Consider the following 5337-nt stretch of genomic DNA (forward strand, 5'->3'; position numbering starts at 1 on the left):
CGCTCAGAAAAATAACAACCTGCCACCTGAAAGAATCGGTGTAACTACCCAATGTTGCCTAAAAAATTATCTGGAACAGTCCAGTTCCTGGCAGAGGCGAATCCAAGTGAAGAATGGCTAAAGGCAAGAGAGACCAAGGCACATTTGCTTTATTGGAACCACTGGAACAGCTTTTCTCCCAGTGATCTGTGAAAGAGAAATTCAGCTGACCGATTCACCTTTTCCAGTAAAGCTGACTCTCGGACAACATCTCTTACTTGAACTGTGTCTAATGTTTATTTAACTGACTGGGCAATCAGTGTGTTCATTTGAGCACCAAAGTGTTGCCAAGCACATTATGTTTCTGACTTAAATATACCCCCCTCATGTAGTCTTATTTTCTTATATTGGTTTCCTTATACCCTAATATGCCAGTCCTTTCTCTGAAATTTTATTTTCACAAGTGTATAATTATACACTTCCTTCCCTCCCTCTTTCCTTCCTTCCTTCCTTTCTTTCCTTCCTTCCTTCCTCCTTTCCTTCCTTCTTTTTCGCCTCTATTTTTTTCCTTTCTCTCTCATTCTCTCTTTTGTTATTTCTTTTCTTTTCTTCTTTTTTTTTTTTTTGCATTCAATTCCCTTTATTCAGCAAGCAAACATGATTGAACATTTACTCTGATCCTGTGTTAGCTTTTCCAGAAAACAATATGGCAGAGATGCAAAGTTTAAAGAGTCCTGTAGTGAGGGGCACCTGGGTGGCTCAGTCAGTTGAGTGTCTGACTTCAGCTCAGGTCATGATCTCACAGCTCGTGAGTCCGAGCCCCGCGTCGGGCTCTGTGCTGATGGCTCAGAGCCTGGAGCCTGCTTCTGCTTCTGTGTCTCCCTCTCTCTCTGCCCCTAACCCACTCGCATTCTGTCTCTGTCTCTCTCAAAAATAAATATTAAAAAATAAGATTAAATTAAAAAATAAAGAGTTCTGTAGTGAAACAGATATGTCCCAGATGAGTTCTGGTATTTGCATGAGAAACACCTTAATTAACACTACATTTTCAAGTTATCTATTTGTGAATATGTGACATATATAAAATACTTGCTCATCACTAGTCTCTATGCCTACCACTCTTCTAGGTTATGGGATACATAGAGGAAATCTTCCATGTGAGATCTGCCTTCAAAACTCTTTTTTTAGAGGAACAAAAAAAAAAAAACCCAAGAATTTAGGAGAATGTCGAAGAATAACATAAGGCAGCATAGCACTGACTTTTATCAAAGTTGTATACATTGGGGATAAAGAAAGGAATCACTGAGAACAGTAAGGATCATTCACATTTTTCTAGAAAGACAAGACTTCACTTGGACTAGAAAATACAGATAGGAATTTGAAAAAGGAAGGTGACAGAAGGTGTAACCAGGTTGAGAAGAGGGAACAGAATATCGAAGATAAGAAGAGAATGAGTTTACTTCCAGTTACTATCTCTTCCTACCTCTGGGTCTTTCTGGATGTAACATTTTAGAGTAGGTTTCCAAACTTTTACTATAGCAAGTAGCATTCACTCATCTTTATTCGGACCAGAGACTCCTTTATCTATTCCTGAAATATGCATATTCACCGCTGTCCTCATTGACACGTGGAGCACATTCAGCTCGTGTTAACCTGCTCACAGGCCACAGCCATCTTTAGCTTACTTTTTGTCCTAATAGATCAATTACATAAACTTATAATCAAGAAAAACCTCAACCCAACATTCCCCACCGCACTAATGCTCCTGGCTGTAAACGCACCGTTTGCTTTAGGTCCGTGCCTTCGACTGCTTTGCCTCACACTCTCTTAAGCCCACAGGCTCCCGTAAAAAGCTGTATGTGTAGTCTCCAATGGTGGCCCAGACATCCCGAACAAATCTGCCACGGGAACCGTGCCAAGTGCCGAACGACATATGAAATAAGCTTCACAAAATACGTCACTGAGTTGTGAAAATAAGGAATTTTCAAAAGCTAAGAAACAAAGTAAAAGTGCTAATCCAGAGAAACATCAGCAAGCATTGAAACTGACTTTCTTTTTGAGAACATTTCTAAACCCTGGAGACCTTGAGTTTCCCTTTTGACTAGAAGATGGATGGCAGAATGAGTAGCCTGCTGCAGCTTCACCATTTATTGAAATAATTCATCTTTTTCCTATTGAAATGAGATAGAAGAGCTTTGTTTTTTAATGTAAATGAAGTATACATTGGGGCATAATTCAGTAGTTTGTGTTCTTTTGCTCTTTCTCATCACTCTTAAAGTTAGATTAATTTTTAATGATATGAGTACAGTCACATCATATCTTCTATTTGGTAGGACAAGTCTGTCCTCACTGTTCTTGTCTTTCATACTTTTTTTGGTCCACTTTCTTGACATTACTCCTTCCGCATGACAGTCGGGAACATTTGATGCAATTCCAGAAACATCTCATTGGGATTACATTACATGTATAGGTGAATATAGGGAAAATTTACTTTCAAAATGGTATTAAGTTCTTGGCTTCTTGATTAACATACTTATTAAAATGTTTATGGTTTTATTCATATATGTGTATTTTATTGTTAAATGTATTGTTAAATATAATATAATAAGTGGGATATTTTTTATTTCCATCTTTAAGAACTCATTGGTAGAAGGAAGAAAAGGTTATCGATATTTGAAATACAGAGCAAGTTACTTGACCAAATTTTATTAATTTTAATAACTTGTTATTGCATCTTTGGTATTCTGGGTATTCAGTTTTATCATAGATAAAAGATTATTTTACATCTTTTTCTTATTTTTCTCTCAATACACTATATACAAAAATAAAACTTGTATGTTACATGTAAACGCAAATATGTTAAAATAATAAAATTTTCAAGGCAAAATGAACAAATTGGCTTCAACAAATCATTGAACAATTCTGGGAAGACAAATAATGAGTAAACTGGAAGACAGTTCTGAAGAAATTATTCAAAATGCCACAGGGAGAGTTGAGGCACAGAATATAAGATATAAAGATCAACATGTCTGAGGAGTTCCTGAAGAATATGAGAGGGATAATGGGGAAATCATCGATAGTCAAATACATTGCGATTGAGCATTTCCCAAAATTAATTAAAGATTTTATCTGTAGGTGAGCATGTCTTATATTATTTCTCATGGAATGTATTTTTATGGAGTAATTTCTTATGGAATGAATAAATCTACAACGAGGAAAAAATCAAAGACGAAGGGAAATCTAAAGGCAGATAGAAAAAAAAGTAAAAGCAGATTATCCACAAAGGAAAAAGTTCTTACATTTATAGCTGACTTTCCAACCACAGCAATGGACTCAAAGTTCATGGAGTATTACCTTTCATCAGTTAAGGAGAAATAAACATCCAATTAAAATTATGTTCCCCATGAGATTTTCTTGGAAGAATGAGAGTAAGATAAGCACAATTTTAGGCCAAAAAGCTTCTTTTTGTTAGAGTATGACTTTCACAGATTTTCCCTAAAGGAAATCTGAGGCCTTTATACAGCAGAAGGAAAATAATCCTCCCCCCGCAAAAGGCATGACGAATAAAAATCCTGGCATGCGATAAATATTGGTTGTTCAGGAAAACTAACATTAAATTTTAGGTATTTAAAAAATAAAATTAAAGTAATGGACAGCAATGTCATATAAATTGAGACAGACCTCATCAAAGTCAAAATAATCTAAGGTTTTTGTAATATCCAGTTAAGGGGTAAACTATTAATTAATGTTTGGCTTAGTTATGTTGCATGTTAAAGTATACAGGGTAACCTCTAAAATAATTAAGACAGAAAATTTAACTTTTAAAATAATAAATGGGAAAATAATTAAAATGAGAAAAAATAAGCAGGGAGAAAATAGTGAGACAGAAAACTCCCAAAAAGTGGTAAAAATGAATCCAAACATATCAGCAAAAGAATCTATGCATATTCTACTAAAATAGTTAAAAGAAAATTATCAACTAGATATAAAAATTCTATTTAAATTATATTTTAAAACAAATCTATAGTATATGGGTAAGAAAAAGGGAAATTAGGAGGGCATAAATAAATATTATTTTAATATTTTAATACTTTTGCATTACATTTAACATATGAAAGTTATTTTTGTATATAGTGTGAGAAAAAAATCAAAAACTTTTTTTTAATTTTAATTTTTATCATGATATATAGTTCGCAGGTAGGTATGAATGTTAAATGAGCCAGCATGGCTTATGTTTAATATCTTATGTTTGATTGTCATTATCAAGGTAAGTTACTGAGTAGAAGGCCCTTTGCTTTCATCTCGAGGGCTCCACACAGGCTGCTCTGTCTGCATAGCTTCTGTGTCCAGGTCATATGGGGGGGAGGGGTGTTATTTAGTCCATTTTGCCAATGGGGAAACTAAGATACAGAGAGTCGTAGGAGCTGACTTTTCCGATACACAACCTCAGATCCCTGGTTCTGGGCTGGGTCCCCTAGGTCAGTGATTTCCAAACTGATTATCGGAGTGTTAAATGTAGATTTTTGTAAGGTACCCATCCCCCAAACACCAAATCATTGGAGTTGGAGCCTGGAATCTGTCATTAATATTAAGCTTCCCCAATGTCTGCTTCAGACAAGAGTTTTCTTTGGCCCCAGATCAGTTATCTATAGCTGGGTAAAATTTCACATAAAATCACCCTCAACTGCTGGAATCCCTTTATGAGAGAGCCATTCTGAGGTGGTTATTGAAAATAGTACAATTTGGGGGAAGAGTCTTTTTGAATCGTTAAGACCCAAAGAGCTCTGGATTCAAACTGACCTTATCTTACCCGAGTTTGTTGCTTATTGGCGGTGAGATTGTGGATGAATGCGTCAAGTGCACTCAACTCTGAATAGCTTTATTAATCTGCAAAGTGGAAATATGGGAAGAGTTGAGTGGGGTAACACATGTAAAGCACAAAACCCAGTGCTAAGTTAAATGTCAACGCTTGTTAAGTCAAAGCTGTTACTATTACTTCAAAATACGTGGGTGCCCGTGTGGCTCAGTCGGTTAACTGACCTCGGCTCAGGTCATGATCTCATGATTTATAAGTTCGACATATAAATGATCTCATGTTTATAAGCCCACATCGGGCTTGCTGCTGTCAGCATGGAGCCTGCTTCGAATCAGATCCTCAGTCTCCCTCTCTTTCTACCCCTCCCTCACACTCTAGCTCTCTCTCTCAAAAATAAAAAAAAATTTTTTTAAATATATGTATGACCTTACACACTTACCTTTACTTTTTCTTCCATTTGCTTTTATTTTTCCCTGTGCTTTGTATGGGTTTTCCTATTTCTACTTAAGGTTATACACTGGACTCAAATTTCCTATAGTATC

The sequence above is a fragment of the Felis catus genome, chromosome F1, assembly GCF_018350175.1.
Source record: "Felis catus isolate Fca126 chromosome F1, F.catus_Fca126_mat1.0, whole genome shotgun sequence".
Classification (NCBI taxonomy): Eukaryota; Metazoa; Chordata; class Mammalia; order Carnivora; family Felidae; genus Felis; species Felis catus.